The sequence below is a fragment of the Camelus ferus genome, chromosome 32 (assembly GCF_009834535.1).
Source record: "Camelus ferus isolate YT-003-E chromosome 32, BCGSAC_Cfer_1.0, whole genome shotgun sequence".
In the NCBI taxonomy this organism is placed as follows: Eukaryota; Metazoa; Chordata; class Mammalia; order Artiodactyla; family Camelidae; genus Camelus; species Camelus ferus.
Genome location: NC_045727.1, coordinates 4,465,099 through 4,481,413, shown reverse-complemented (window position 1 = coordinate 4,481,413; position 16,315 = coordinate 4,465,099). Strand labels below are relative to the sequence as shown.

The following is a 16,315-nucleotide window of genomic DNA, read 5'->3' as shown; positions in this document are numbered from 1 at the left end:
TTGCATGAATAATACTGCACAAACAGTACTAATATGCCTAATATATTAAGGTAATGGCATTTGTTCTTTTGTCATGAGCCATTAATACTTATTAGTCATTCTTGTTATCATTATGCCTCGTGCAAGACATCTGCAAGGCTCTGCCCATATTTGAGCACTTGGCTTTTTGCAGTGGAAGACTGAGCGCCTGAGATAAAGGTTTGAGTTCCACTTTCTCCACTTGCTGCCTGTATGGATTCTCTGAATTCTTCCCTCATGAATAATAATTTTTTAAAAATAGAATAGTTAAATATAACAGAGAACATACTATTTATAATACAGCAATTTAAAGTCATGATTTTATTGCAGATTATAATTGCAGGATATTCATCACATAGTGCTAAGCAGGAAAAGCGGGTCACACAGCGTTATTTGTAACCGGATAGAGTAGTTTAAATAGGCAGTATATTCTCTGTGATTCCAAATACATAAAGTTCTAAATCAGGAAAAATTGAAGTGAGAGGAATTAAAATAATGGCTCCATTTAAAGGGTATGGTCTACAAGGAAATATGAGAAAGAGTTGTAAGTCCTGGAAATGTTCTATAACTCAATCTACCAAGTGGCAAACACAGATGTATTAATTAGGAAATTGTCACGAGGCTGTACAGTTAGGATTTAAATACTTTATATTGTATGTTAAAGAGAACATACCATCAATACTGTTCTGCACCTTGACTTTTTTTTTCTTTTTCTTTTTGTTATACTACATAATCTGACTTGGAGATCTATCCATTATTAGCACATCTATCTACAGCATCTTCTTACTTTTTTCAATAGTAATTCCATTGTATGATGAGCTGTGATTTATTCAGCCACTCCTCTGTTGATAGATGTTTTGGCTACGAAGTTTTATTTTTGAATACAGCATAACTAATACCTGAAGTCAGAACTACATCAGATCAGCCTCACTGATTTGCTCAGCAAATGTATAGAGCACTCCCTATGTGACAGGCCCCAGATAAGATTCTGGAACTTCACTGGCAAACAACAGGTTAAGCTCTCTGCCTTCCCAGAAGCTTCCCAGGGAGACAGGCACAATGGTAATAACCATGAGTGTGATACTGCTGTGGTATAATAAAGATTATACTGTATCTGGTTTCTGTCCCTGGTTCCTGGCACAGAACTTCAGAAAACTTTGGAATTTCATGAGTGGTAGGAGTGTCTATGTTACACTAATGAGGTGACTCAAGATGGGCCCCTGGACAGCTTTAGAATGGTGGGTTGGTCACCAGAAAGACCCATCACATGACTGATTGGACTTTTCCACCTCCAGGGACTGGAGGGGTCTGGAGATTGAGTTCAGTTGTGTGACCAGTGATTTGCTCTATCAAGCCTAGGGCTGATGAAACCCCTCCAGGCACCTAGGCTCGTGGGAGCTTCCTGGTTGAACATACTGAGGTGCCTGGAATGTGACACACCCTGAGTCCATGGGAGAAGGCACAAAAGCTCTGTATTGCCCCTCAGGCTGCATCCTCTGTGTCTCTTCATTTGGCCTTTCCTGATCGCTATCATTTATAATAAAGCTGTAATTGTAAGTTTAGTGCTTTCCTGAGTCCTGTAGGTCATTCTAATGAGTTATCAAACCTGAGGGAGTCATGGGAAGCCCTGAATTTGTAGCCAATTGGTCAGAAATACGGTTGGTTTGGGGACTCTCAAAGTGTGGCTGGCAAATGACACGAGGGTAGTCTTGACGACTACTGAGATCTGCTTTTCACTCACAGCAATTAAGTTCTGACAACAAACATGTAAGAGTTTTTCCTCACCAACAACCAATCTTCCAACTCTTGGGTCTTCAGCTGCATATCCTACAGTCTAATTGAATTCTGACACTAACTTCCTGAGGAGTTGGCATCAGATCCCACAGATTAAAAGCTCAGTCCCGCAACACTGCTCCTCCTCCTCCCCCCACTTCAGATCCCAGTCATAAGTCCAGTTTGTCTCGGGGACTTCTGACCAACCAGCTATAAATTGAAGGTTCCCACAACTCCCTCCTCCTCTTTGATAACTGGCTCTAATGGCTCACAGAACTCCGGGAAACACTCTACTTACGTTTACTTGTTTATTAGGAAGGGTATTATAAAGAACACAGTTGAACAGCCGGATGAAGAGGTAGATAGGGCAAGGTCTGAATGGTCCTGAGCACAGGAGCTTCTATCTCCGTGGAGTTGGAGTGTGCCACCCTCTTGACACACAGAAGCTCTCTGAACCCTACAGTTGAGGGGTTTTTATGGAGGTTCCATTACACAGTGGCACGACTGATTCAATCAATGGCCATTAGTGATTAACGCAATCTTCAGCCCCCTCTCATCCTTGGGAGGTTGAGAGTGGGATGAGACCAAAAATTCCAACCCTCGAATCACGTGGCTGGTTCTTCTGGTAACCAGTTCCTGTCCTGAAGCTATTTAAGGACACAAAGAGTCACTTCATTAGTATAAACTCAGGTATGGTTTAAAGGAGGTTATAATGAATAACAAAAAACTCTTCTCACCCCTAACACACACGGAAGTTTCAAAGGTTTTAGACGCTCTTAGGCCAGGAACTAGGACAAAGACCAAACATTTCTTTCTTGCTGTATCACCATATCTCGCGGATTGAGCCCATAAACCTTTGGAGTCAGGTGCTAACTACAGAAGGTTAGCATCAGAATTGAGTAAGTGCACCCAGCTGAGGATGAAACAGAACACGTGCTTTAGTGGAGAAGCCCAGTTACAGCATAAGACCACACAACCCACGGTGAGACGCCACAAAGTCTTTGGGCCACAACAATTAATTAGGTGTAGTTTCTGCTTGCAAGGAATTCAGGTTGTTTGCAAACAGGTTTCTGAACTTGGAAACCGATTCTCCCATAGCAGCAGTGTTACAGTGGTGATTTCCACTCTCAGGCTGCCCCACAGGTTACTCAATGTGTACCAAAATTTCCCACAATCCTATGAACCAAACAGAATCATTTCAACAAAAATACATTTTCACTAGATCAGCAAGAGTTGTAGGGGTTTTTTTTTGTCTTGTAATTAACAATCTTGTCTAATAAAGAAAGCATTATAAAAACCGGAATCCCTGAGAATATACCTCCTTTCCTCCCCACTCCCCACCATATCCTGCAGCCACAGCGACAGAAAGGAAATCATTTTCCCCTCCTTAAAACTGCTATGCCTTTTGAGCAAGAAACTTTAAAGCCAACTTATATATAGGAATCCACATGCTATGTAATGACAAGGATGACTATTACTGTTTTCAGGAATGAAAAATAGCAACAAATGGGCCCTGAAAAGGACACCAGTTAAATAAATTATACTTCAGTGGAGCTATACAAAAAGTAAAAAGAATTAAGTATGGAAATTAAGATACACAACACATATTGTTTTTATGAAGAAGAAAGTTGAAAAACCAAATGTGTTACCAGGACTCTATATTCATAAATACAATATTAATAAATAATATTAGTAATATTAAACTGTTTATCTAATGATGTGTTAGAATAGGCTTAGGAATAAACGGGAGGAATAATCCAGTCCCAATGGTAGCCTCTGAAATGTTGGGTTTACAAGGCCTTTCACCTTTGTCTTTTTTGGGGGAGGGAGGTGAGAATTTCACTTCTTACAAGTAGGTTATTTTTGTAAGCAGAAAAAAAAAATTCCTATTTCTCCCTCTGCTTCTGAGCTGACCTGCACACAGTATATTGATGAGAGAATCATAAGACAGATTTTTTTAACTTGCTGACTGCTTTGTATGCCTTCATGGTTGAATGATCTATAACATAATGTATTTTTTCTTTTTTACCTTATCTTTTCAATTTTATTGAAGCATAATTTACAAACAAAGCAGCCATCTTTAAGTGCACAGGACAGTTTTGACATGTGTAACTATGACTACAATTGTAGATGGTTTCGATCACTCTTCTGTCAATCCCCACCCCTTAGCCAGCCCCTGGCAGCCCACATCATGCTTCTATTACTGCAGAGTGAAATTTCATGTAAGTGGGACCATACAGTATGCTCACTTCTGCATCAGGTTTCTTTCAGTCAGCATGTTTCTGAGGTTCACCCGTTCCCTCGATCATATCAATAACCAATTCCCTTTTTTTACCTAGTAGTGTTCTGTTGTAAATGTCCATCAACAATTTGTGTTGATGGACATTAGACTTGATTCCACTTTGAGGCTAATATAAATAAAACTGCTATGAACGTCTGTACAAGCCTTTTGGGAGGACATAACGTTTTTATTTCTCTTGAGTTAATACTTATAACTGGAATTGCTGGATCACATGGTAAGTCTATGTTTTAATTTTACAGGAAACTGCCAAACTGTTTTCACAAAGTGATTGTACCATTTAACAGTCCCACCAGCAGTGTATGAGAGTTCCAGTTGTTCCACGTATGTGACCACTTGGTATAAATACATTTTGAAAGAACAAACAAAAGAATAGCACTCCTGTCTCCTGGGAGCAACTAACTTTCCTCCCTCTGAATTCAGAGTTCACAGTAGGAGACATCAGCCAGGGTAGCAAAGAATAAAGTAGAAATAATGACAAGCTCAAAGTTCACTTGACTCCCAGGGGTGCCTTATTTTTACTGGCTGGTACTCAGCAGCAGATTTAAAATTTACCAACATCTGATTTCTGATCAAATGAGGTAGGCAGGGCATGTTGATTACAACAGCAGCAGAAAGGATTTTAGGTAGGAATTGCTTCCCCATTTACTAGGAGAGAATCTATAAAAGAAGCTTAGATGCAGTTCCCCTTAGGCAGTGTTTCTCCAACTGTAGTTTAAGGAACAACTCCCTGCCTCCCACCCATTTGCACCAGAATCATCTGAGGGCTTGTTAAAAATTTAAATTGCTGGTTCCCGGACAACCCCCAATGTCTTATACCTGCAAACAAAATCCAGATTTGCTGAATCTGAGTGTTGGGGAGCATAGCCTGAACTTTTCCCTTATCGGCCCCCGCAGATTCAGCCTTGGATGGAGTGGAATTTTGATAAAGCCCTGGGGATAGGTGTTGCCTTGCTCTTCCCTGCTCTGCCAAATTCAGGTCCCAGCCAGGATGGGGGTGGGGGACCCCTCTCTTCTAGCCAAAGCTGTCGTTACCCAGTCTGAGAAATCAGGATGGACTTCCTCCTCCCCAACATTTCCCCGACGCCCCGGTTCACACACAGACACGCAACCATCCTCTGCTCCCCTCAGCCTCCGCCCCGGCTCAAGGTTAGGGATTTTCCCTAACTGAATGCAGCTTCTCCTGTGTCTAGCCCACACCCGCTCTCTTCCTTCCTCCCAGCAGCTGTCTGGAGTCACATATTCCTGGCCTGGTGCCGCGCTCAGACTGGAACATAGAAGGCACTCAGTTCATACTTGCAGAATTACAACAAGGTGTTGCTGGTGGTGATTTCTGTTTTGTAGGATTTGATGGTTTTCTTTATGAGCTGCTTCATATGAAACACTAAAAGGTAGTTTTGTTTTTGTTTGGCCCAAACCAAATCTGTTTTCATTGAATTGGACTCCATTTTATTCTCAGGCATCTCGTTTGTCCTTCCCTCAGTTCTTATCCGGCTCCATCCATGTTTAGGTCCCTAGTCCCACCTGCCCCCATGCTTAAACTTTCTGGCATTTTTTTGGGTACAGCGAGGGGCAACTCTGGCCGTGAGCGAGTCCCTGGTTCCCTGGCCTCCCAGCCAACCTCCATCCCAAGTCCCAAATACATTCTCCCTCTCCACTCATCTTCTTGAATGCCTCTGGAGGAAGGGACTAATAGTTTTGATTTAATTTGTATCGGGGTATATGACACACAATAAAGTACAGAAATCTTAAGTGTATCGTGCCATGAATCTTTCATAACAGCTTTCTTGAGATGTAATTCACACATCATCCAATCCACCCAATTAAAGTGTTTTAGTGATGTTTAGTATATTCAGAGAGTTGTGCAACCGTCACCACAATCTAATTTTTGAATATTTTTGCCACCCCAAGAAGACCCTTGAGCTCAGGAGTAGTCACTCTCTACTTTTCCTTTATCTCTACTCTGGGCCTGGGAACCAGTGTTCTGCTCTCTGTCTCCATGGGTTCTCCTATGCTGGACATTTATATGACTGGAATCAGACAATATGTACCTTTTGGAGACTGGCTTCTTTCACTTAGCATGATGCTTTTATTGTAGCATGGATCAGTACTTCATTTTTTTTCACTCCTGAATAACATTCTTTTGTAATGGATATACCACATTTTGTTTTTCCAGTCATCAGTCAATGGATGTTTGGGTTTGTGATGAGCTAAATCGTGTCCTTCAGAGATTCATATGTTGAGGTCCTAATTCCCAGCACTTAAGAATGTGATTGCATTTGGAGACAGGGTCTTTAAAGAGGTAATGAATGAATTTATTAGGGTGGGTTCTAATTCAATATGACTGGTTTCCTTAGAACAAGAGGAAATTAGGTAAAGGGGGGAGGGTACAGCTCAGTGGTAGAGTGCGTGCTTAGCATGCACGAGGTCCTGGGTTCAATACCCAGCATTTCCATTAAAAATTAATTAATTAAAGTTACCCACCCCTGCCAAAAGAGGAAATTAGGACACAGACTCACAGAGAGGAGACTATGTGAGGATACAGGCAGAAGACAGCCATCTATAAGCCAATTAGAAAAGAGGCTTATAGAGAAAGAAACCGACCCTGATGACGCCTTGATCTCTGACTTCCAGCCTCCAGAATGGTGAGAAAATAAATATCTGTTGTTTCAGGCACCTAGTCTGTGTACTTTGTTATGGCAGCCCTAGCAAACTCATAAAGAGTTGTTTCCACTTTTCAACTGTGAATGAAGAATATTGCCTGTCATATCAGTAAACAAAGGGTGCTGCGGCCATCAAGTCATCAGCCACTACTGCCACAATGAGCCAGAGGGAACTCAGGATGGAGAAAAGCAGGCAACCCAGCCTCTGCCACCACCCTCAATGTGTAGCCTGAGGGGACTCGGGATGGTTCAGAACAGGATACTGGCCCTAGATAGCTAGGTGCAGATCAAAGGAATGATTTCAGTGAGCCCAGACTTTTGCACATTCCCATCCATAGAGAAGCACTAAATTCCTTACCTTGAGATATCTGGCTTTCTTTAATTAACAGTAATCTTTTGATGCTCCCACTACCTGGTCTTTGTTGCAAAAACCTCTATATATCCTGGCTTCTCCCCTGACTCTATGGAGCTGTCTTTCAGAGTGACCTGAGAGGCGTAACCTAGGCTTAAATCCTCAGAAATGTCTGCTGAATAAAACTAACTCTCAACTTTTAGGTGATGCATTTTTTAGTAGACAAGGTTTTTATGAATAATGCTGCTGTGAACACTCGTATACAGGTTTTTGTGTGGACATGTTCTATGTTGCTAGAAGAAATTCAACTAGGAAAGGAGTTTGCACAATTAGTTTTTACATACGTATACATGCATGTTACCACCAACCAGATCAAGAAATAGAATGTTTCCAGCACCAGTAGATTCGCTTAGGTTCCTTCCCTATTTGTCCCTATTCCCTATTCCTACAGGACAACCTGTCTTCTGACGTCTATCATTTAAGAACAAGTTTTGCAAACTCCCCACAAAAAATAAGTAATAATTATGTGAGGTGATAGAAGTGTTAGCTAAGGCGGCAATCATATCGCAATATATAAACGTATCAAATCAACATGTTGCACACCTTACATTTACGTAGTATTTTATGTCAATTATATCTGAAATAAACAAATAAAAAATAAGTTTTACCTGTTCCTGAACATCATGTAAATAGAATAATACATTATATACTCTTCTGTGTCTCACTTATTTCATGCAATATTTTGGTTATTATATTCACTCATATTCTTTTTTTTCCATTTTTTTAAATTTATTTATTTCTAACTTTTTTTATTGAGTAATAGTCATTTTACAATGTTGTGTCAAATTCCAGTGTAGAGCACAATTTTTCAGTTATACATGAACATATATATATTCATTGTCACATTTTTTTTTTTGCTGTGAGCTACCACAAGATCTTGTATATATTTCCCTGTGCTATACAGTATAATCTTGCTTATCTATTCTGCATTTTGAAATCCCAGTCTGTCCCTTCCCACCCTCCGCCCCCTTGGCAACCACAAGTTTGTATTCTATGTCTATGAGTCTGTTTCTGTTTTGTATTTATGTTTTTTGTTTGTTTTGTTTTGTTTTTAGATTCCACATATGAGCAATCTCGTATGGTATTTTTCTTCCTCTTTCTGGCTTACTTCACTTAGAATGACATTCTCCAGGAACATCCATGTTGCTGCAAATGGCGTTATGTTGTCGGTTTTTATGGCTGAATAGTATTCCATTGTATAAATATACCACATCTTCTTTATCCAGTCATCTATTGATTTAGGCTGTTTCCATGTCTTGGCTATTGTAAATAGTGCTGCTATGAGCATTGGGGTGCAGGTGTCATTTTGAAGTAGGGTTCCTTCCGGATATATGCCCAGGAGCGGGATTCCTGGGTCATATGGTATATTCACTCATATTCTTGAGTATAGCCTTAGTTTGTTTATTTTCCTTTCCATATAGTATTCCAAATAAACTGTAAACAGGTGATAAATTATTAACCCATTCCACGATTGATGAACATTTGGTTTGTTTCTATTTTGGAATGAATACTCTTGTTCTTAGTTAGATATGATGTTCACTTCTGTTAGATGTACACCCAAAAGTGGAATTGCTGGGCTGGACTCTAGAGTATCCATCTATTTAGTTTTTGGTTATTAAAACTTTCAGCCATCCATATATTCATAAATATCTCCAGCTCTTATGAGTTGGTGATTTTCAAGTTCTTGCAGTTAGCCCTAGCTTATTTTTTTATTATTATTATTATTTACCTAGCCTATTAATTTCCACCTGTGAGTTTTAGGTTCCAACTTCTTCTTTTTCTCACCGACTCCAGGGGATGACTCAGGCACACACCCATTAGTTAGCCACCTGATGGTTACCCACAGGGGCTTAGACAATTGGTAAGCTGGGAGGGGGAAACAGGACCTCTGGCAGGGAGTAAAGGGGGAGGTAGCTATTAGGGAGTCAGTTCTGTGTCTGCCACAGGAAGGGCATTCATTCCATACACTCACCCTGTGGATAGAGGTAGAACTTTTTGGCAGTCTTCAAAAAAATCCATTTTGTTTGGTATGTTGCACATAGTCACAAGTATATTCATCTATCACTGAAGGAATACTTGTGAAGCCACTGCTAGAAAACAGTTTCCTAATCCAGGTGTCAGGCCCTGAAATATGCTATATTTGGGTCCTCAGGCTCTGAGATGTTTACATTATTTTGTCAATTCTTTTTTCTTTCCTCTCTTTTTTTAAAAAATTGAAATACAGTCAGTTCACAACGTGTCAAATTCTGGTGTATAGCAGAATGTTTCAGCCATACATATACATACATAAAAAACGATGGTTAGAAGCCACAAAGCAGGTGGCAATGCCTTAACCGTCTGTGTGTGTGTGTGTGTGTGTGTGTGTGTGTGTTGTCAGGCCCAAGGCCCTCTTCCATTCTTGTCAAGGGGACCTTGACCTTGCTAACCTTCTCTCCTTTCATACAAGACTATTTTGTCAATTCTGAAGCAGGGGGCTAGGAAACTCAGCTGACTTCTAGGGGCTCATACATATTCATAAGGAGACTGGAGATTAGACCCGAGTTCCCAAAGCATGCTGGGAAATTTCTCAGCCCTCCTGGTTAGCAGGCAGAGTTCCTCTGCTTGCCAGCTTCCTCATCTCCCAGATGCTTGCGCAGAGTCCTTCTAGTTCCAAGGGAGGAGACTTCTTGGGGTCACTTGACTCATTGTCTGATTTTCTGGAAAAGCTCTCAGCTCTCTCTTACCACCAGCTGCGTAGAAAGTACTTCCCATTTCCCACCGGGGAAGAACCTTAATGCAGAAGCATTGTGTTTCAAATAGTTTGAGGGCTGGCGGAATAAGCATAGTTTGTCTGTCACATTAAACTGAGGCAGGTCTTCTAAGGCTGGGCTGACCTTTTTAAATGGGCGTGTCTGGCACCTAGCGCAGGGTGGCACCCAGTAGACACTCAATAAATGTTAAATAAAGGGAAGAATTATCTAGTATGATTTTTGCTTTATGTGCCCATTTCAGAAATCTTTGGCTACTCCATGGTCACAAAGACATTCTTCTATGTTTTCTTTTAGAAGCCTTTTTACATTTAGGTCTATGATCCCTCTTGAATTAATATTTGTATATAGTGTAAGATAAGGGTAAAGTTTTTTTGTTTTTTGTTTTTGTTTTTTTTAAGAGATATCCTGTTGTTCCATTTACTGGGAGGAAAATTCTTTCTTCCACTGAATTGCACTTGGGCCTTTGTCATAAATCCAAGGATACGAAGGAGTCTATATCTGGACTCTGTTCTACTAATTTATTTGTCCATCTTAGGCCAATACTACATCATCTTAATGACTGTAGCTTTATGGTAAGTCTTGAATTCTGGTAACATAGTTCCTTTTACTCTGTTCCTCTCTTTTGAGATTTATCTTGGCTATTATAGGTCATTTGTATTTGCATATAAATTTTAGAATCAATCTGTGAATTTCTTAACTGGTTTTTAAGCTCTTATCTTTTATGCTTTATCTCACCAGAGAACTGATGACAGGGCAGCACTACTTCCTAGACTCTCCTTCATTCTAAATCAAGGACTGCCTTCTTGGCATCCAGCAGCCAAATGCAGCTGACAAGGCTCTCCCCAGAATTCAGCAACTCAGAGGCTGTATAGAGAAAGTCCAGACTCAGAACACAGAATCCAGCCAGCTCTGCAGATTCCTTAGTTGTGGCCCCCAGCTTTGACCTGTCTTGAAAGGAGCCTGTAGATTGTCCTATGACTAGGCAGAAATGCATATGGAAATTTAATATATGATAAAGATGGCATTGTGTGCTTTGTGAAAAAGATGGATTATTCAATAAATAGGGCTCAGATAAACAAGAAAAGATAAAATTGGAATCTTACCTCATTATTCACACTGAAATTCCAAACAAATCAAAGATTTAAATGTTAAAAACAAAATCATAAAAATACTAGAATTCATAAAGTAATTTAAAAATAATATCGGAGTGGAGAAAGGCTGCAAAAAACAAAACATTTCTTCATTACAAAAAAAAACCCAAAAAACCCGTATCTCAAAAGTCATAAGGCAAACAATACACTGGAAAAAATATTTGAAATAACTATGGCATAAAGCCAATTTCCTTGATATAATATAGGGTGACTATATGAGGGGAGGGTATAGCTTAGTAGTAGAGTATATACTTAGCATGCATGAGGTCCTGGGTTCAATTCCCAGTACCTCCAATTTAAAAAACAATAATAATAAATAAATGAATAAACCTAATTCCTCCTGCCAAAAATATATACATAAAATGTGACTATAAATTAATAAGAAAACACTGACAACCTGAAAAAAATGACATTGATGAAAGATTGATAAAAGAAAATAAATTATAAATTGGTCTTGAACTGATTAAAATATGCCAAATATCATTCATAACCTGAGAAACAAGAATTCAAATTATACTAAGATATCATTTTTCACTACAAGATTGTCAAAGGTACAAAGATTTGAGAGCACACTGTGTTGGCAAGGGAAACTGGAATTTTCACATACTGGTTGTGAGAATGAAAATTGGTACAAACTTTGTGAGGTGAAATTTGGGAACATTTATCCAATATTAAGTAGAAAAAAGCAACTTTTCTATAAATAGTATGATAATGTGGAAATTTTAAAGGAAACAGAACTATCATATTCATATTATTGATGAAAACATACATATGTAATAAAAATATTAAAATATGGAAGGATACTTGTCAACAGCGGAATACTGGTTATCTCTGGAGAGGCAGGTAGGTGGGAGATGAAATGTACATGCAGTATCAAGTCTGTACTTACAAAATGTTAATATTTGTTAGATCTCTGTGATATGTATATATGGTTATTATTCTCTTACAGATTTTGAAACATTTAATAATTTTTAAAATTAGGAAATATAGCTTATAGAGGGATATTATTAGGGTGATGGGAATGTTCTAAAATTAAACTATTATAATGACTGCATGACTTGGTAAATTGTACTAAAAATCGTTGCACTCAAAACAAGTGAATTCTGTGGTGTGTAAATAACACAAGTAGAGTATTAAGATTATATACAGCTTAGAAAACTTTAACATTTGCTAGGTTTTATTTATTCATTTTCATTTATTTCTATTTTTAATTATTTAATATTTTATTTATAGTCAGTTTACAATATTGTGTCAATTTCTGGTGTACAGCATAATATTTCAGTCATATGTATACACACATATTTTTTTCATATTGTTTTTCATTATAGGTTATTATAAGATATTGAATATAATTTCCTATACTATACAGTATAAACTTGTAGGTTTTATTTTTAAAAAACAATTAAAATGAGATCCATCCTGGGGAGGGTATAGCTCAAGCCGTAGAGCGCATGCATAGCATTCATGAGGTCCTGGGTTCAATCCTCTATACCTCCTCCAACAATAAATAAATCAATAAACCTAATTACCTCTCCCTGCCAAAAAAGAAAAAGAAAAGGGATCCATCCTTTTGGATTTGAAAGTGGCCTAGGCAATTCAGCGTTTGTATGCCACCTGGTGGACAGAATTGGAAGTGTTGGGGTCGACAATGGCCCTAAGACATAGTCTCTCTTTTTCAAATAAGGAAAAGGAGGGCCAGGATCACACCTCGAATCATTGGCAAAACCAAGACCATAACCCTGATTTCCCCAACTCTTAGCTCTTGGTTCTGTGGTTCTCTGCCTATATCTCTGTCTACCTTTATTCTGTGCCTACTTTGTGCTTTTGGCCTTCTTTATGCTAAGTATTGTGGGAGATACCAAGATATTATGCCTACCAGGGGACATGTCAGACTTGGGTAAAATTCCTTCCTTGGTATCTTGAAGTATCAGGAGGTGATTTCTCCAGTTTTAAGGGGAGGGAGTACTAATATTAATATTAAAGATAATAATAGTACACGGCTGTTATTGAGTGATTTCTTTCTGCCTTTTTCTTTACATGGACATTTATTCCTCCCCTCAATCCTATGAGATAGGTTCTTTTGTTATCATAACTTTACAAATGCAGAAACTGAGACTCGGAGATGTTCAGTCACTTGCTTGGGATCACACAGCTGATAAATGTCGGAGCCAAGATTTGGACCCAAGTCTGTTTGATTTCAGAGCCAGAGTTACTGTTTATTCTATTGCCAAAAGTGCATGAAACCATGCAGGAACTGAACCATGAAAACTACAAAATATGTCACTTTTCTGCTCATTCTGTGGAGGATAAGGATTAGGATTAGGTATTAGATCAAGATGGAAAGGAAAAATACAGGAAGAAAAATCTCTGGCCATTCCTTTTCATTTGCTGCAAGAGAAACAGGGAAAAGGAAACAAAAACAAGGCCACTATTACGTTTTCAGACTTAGCTCTTTGTTGAGCTCTAAGCTCCTTTAAAGGCCAAGGACTGTCTACTTCACATGTGTATTTACAGAGCCCAGTGTCAGACCTAGATTGGAGTAGATGCTCAATGCATGATTAAAGGCTAAATTTTTCAATGATCTAAAGAGAGGGAGGAGCAGAAAGAACATTCATCAGCGTTAACATTCCTGGTTCTACCACCAATGAGTCAGATGACCCAGGACAAGAAGTCACTTCCTATTTCTGAACCATGGTTTCCTCATCTGCAAAACAAGAAGAATCAAGTAGATAGTCTGTGAAGACCCTTCCAGCCCAAGACATCCTACATTCTCTGAGCTTCTAGAAGCTCCATCCCACCTTTTTGTCCTTAATTGTGAGCCATTTTAAGGTTTTCTAAATTATAGCATTTTAGATTTAGGTGGTGTTGTAATAATATGAATTGCTAATATCTTATCAGATATTTATGAGACAGTTAATCAAGTTCTTCACATGTATTAATTTGCTTTAGCCTTACAGCCACCGTCTCAGTTAAGCACTATCATTCTTATTTTACAGATAAAGAAACTGAAGCACAGAGATTAAGTGACTTGCCCAAGATCACATGATTAGTAATTGGCAGTAGCCAGACCCAAACCCAGACAGTCTGGCTCAGACCCCAAGCTCTAAACCGTTGTGCTCTGCTGCCTGCCTAGGCTAGGACCTTAAAGAATCATTAAGTCCAAATACTTGTAGTCATCCCCCTGACATCAAGGGTCTTGCATAAAGTAGATGTTCACTAAGACACTGATGACCTGGCAGGAAAAGCATCAATATTTAAGGAGCTGCAAAAACAGATATTAATATCTGCATTTTATAGGTAAGAAAACATAAGGATTTTTAAAAATAATTTGCTTGCCCTTTTTTTTTTTTTTTTTTTTTTTTGCTTCACCATTTTTGAGTATCAGTGACAAGTCTGACCTAAAGGTATCAGACTCTGGCCATGCAGTCAAGCCTTGCTACCCTGGGAGGCAAGACCAGAATATCCTCTTTAAGGCAAGTGAACAAGGAAATCTTAGGAGCCCTGAGTCTCTGGTCTTCCCCACTACCAATCATTCAAGAAGATCACCTTGTAGGAGAAAGTCCACACCGTCACAGGCATGACACAGAATCCTTGGCTACGTGACAAGCTAGACATTTTCCCTCCTAGAAAGGCCCGGGATCGTACAACAGCAAGGCTCGGTGCTGCAATGGAAGCCCAAGATTCCCCTCTGAAAGAATTCACTGAGCACTGTCTGGACTGGGGTTAGAAGCCGCTGAATGCCAAGCTTGCCGGGGCCTATCCTTGGAGTTCCTATTAAAAGTATAGGTTGAAACCCATGGGCTAAAAAATTGCTCCCAAATCCAGAGTTAGAGCCCAATGCCCAGGAAGAGCTGGACTGCATTTATAGGATCCACTTTTCTGTAACACTTGTTCTATTGCCTTTCCAGGTTGACATGTGTGAGCATCACTCCCAGCCTGAATATTCCAACAGGGCAAAGACAGTATCAGTATGTTACCAGCAAAGGTTATTAACAATTCCTGAGAAATAAAAATAGAATCTGGCTGGGTAGTAAAGTCTAACCTTTCATTTCTCCTTTGTGCTGCTTAATCTAGTTTTGCTTGCTCATAGGGTACCCTGTGCTGAGGCCTTGCACTGGACCCGTCAGACCAGAGTTCCTCGTGGGGACCGGCTGCTCCGGACACCGCAGCTCGATGGGCTGTGTGCAAAAGTGGTGCACCTGGCGCTGAGGGCTGGAGCCCCAGCAGCACAGCTGCATCCACCCGTGAGATCTCTGCCCCCTTCCCCACTGCTGGGAACCCTGTAAGCAGCCGCTCAAGCCTTTCAGGAAGAGCATGGACTCCAGAGTGTGAGCTCACATCTTCCCATTATTTGGTCAAAGAATAAAACTTTCCTTGGCTTCTGAACTGAACTCAGTCTTGTTCTATCGGCTCAAACCGAGAGAGGTGATTAGGAAGGTTTACTGAGTCTGACTGGCTTCCAACAAGGGGAAGAAAGTGTCAGGCTGATGAAAGGCAGGACATTTCTCTCATCCTGCAGATGGCTCCTTGGTCCCAAGGACATAGTCCTACAACAGGATGACTTACGTCCCACAGCTGCTGCATTAATTCCGAGGACATATCCCAGTATTTCTCTCTCTGTGCTCTTTCTTCCCTTGAAGTTTCTGTTTCAGGGCTGAGCTCCACGGGAGAAAAGAGCCAATAGTAGATGACTGGCAGCACCAGAATGAAGACCGTGAGGGCAGAGCCTTTCAGTAAAAGACCCCGCGGCCCTACCAGGGGCTGGACCTGTCTCCATCGGCTGCCTGGCTGATGGCTCCCCACTTGAGTGTTTCCCTTTTCTCTCTCTGAGGAATAAAAGCAGCTCTTTTTCTCACTTTATCCCTCTGCCTCTATTGAGAATTCTTTCTCAGTTGGCGAGCAAGGGGTCCACATTTGGAGGGGGGTCTTGCCCACCTGTTTGGTGGGCTTTCCAATTTGGGGGTCCCTCTATCCGCTAATGAAACAATATTGGGCAGGAGGACCCTTGTTAGGGCCTGGCTAGAAAGGATCGGTAAAAAGTATACCCCATAGCACTTTATAATAAATTTATGTTGCATAGCAATTACAATAATCACCTTCTTTTGTATCATACTCTAGTGTTTACAAAACACTTTCACCTCTGTTAGTTCATGACAGCCTCAAAACAACTGTGTGACAAGTACAAAATGTTTATGGTGCCAATTTGACAGAAGAAACAGAGGTTCCAAGAAGTGAAGTAACCTGCCCAA

The 16,315-nt window shown here is 40.0% G+C and overlaps 1 pseudogene; it reads right to left on the bottom strand.

Moving 5' to 3' along the window:
• Nucleotides 1-9,453: 9,453 nt before the first annotated feature.
• Nucleotides 9,454-9,613, bottom strand: LOC116661046 (annotated as a pseudogene).
• Between the last annotated feature and the right edge of the window lie 6,702 nt (nt 9,614-16,315).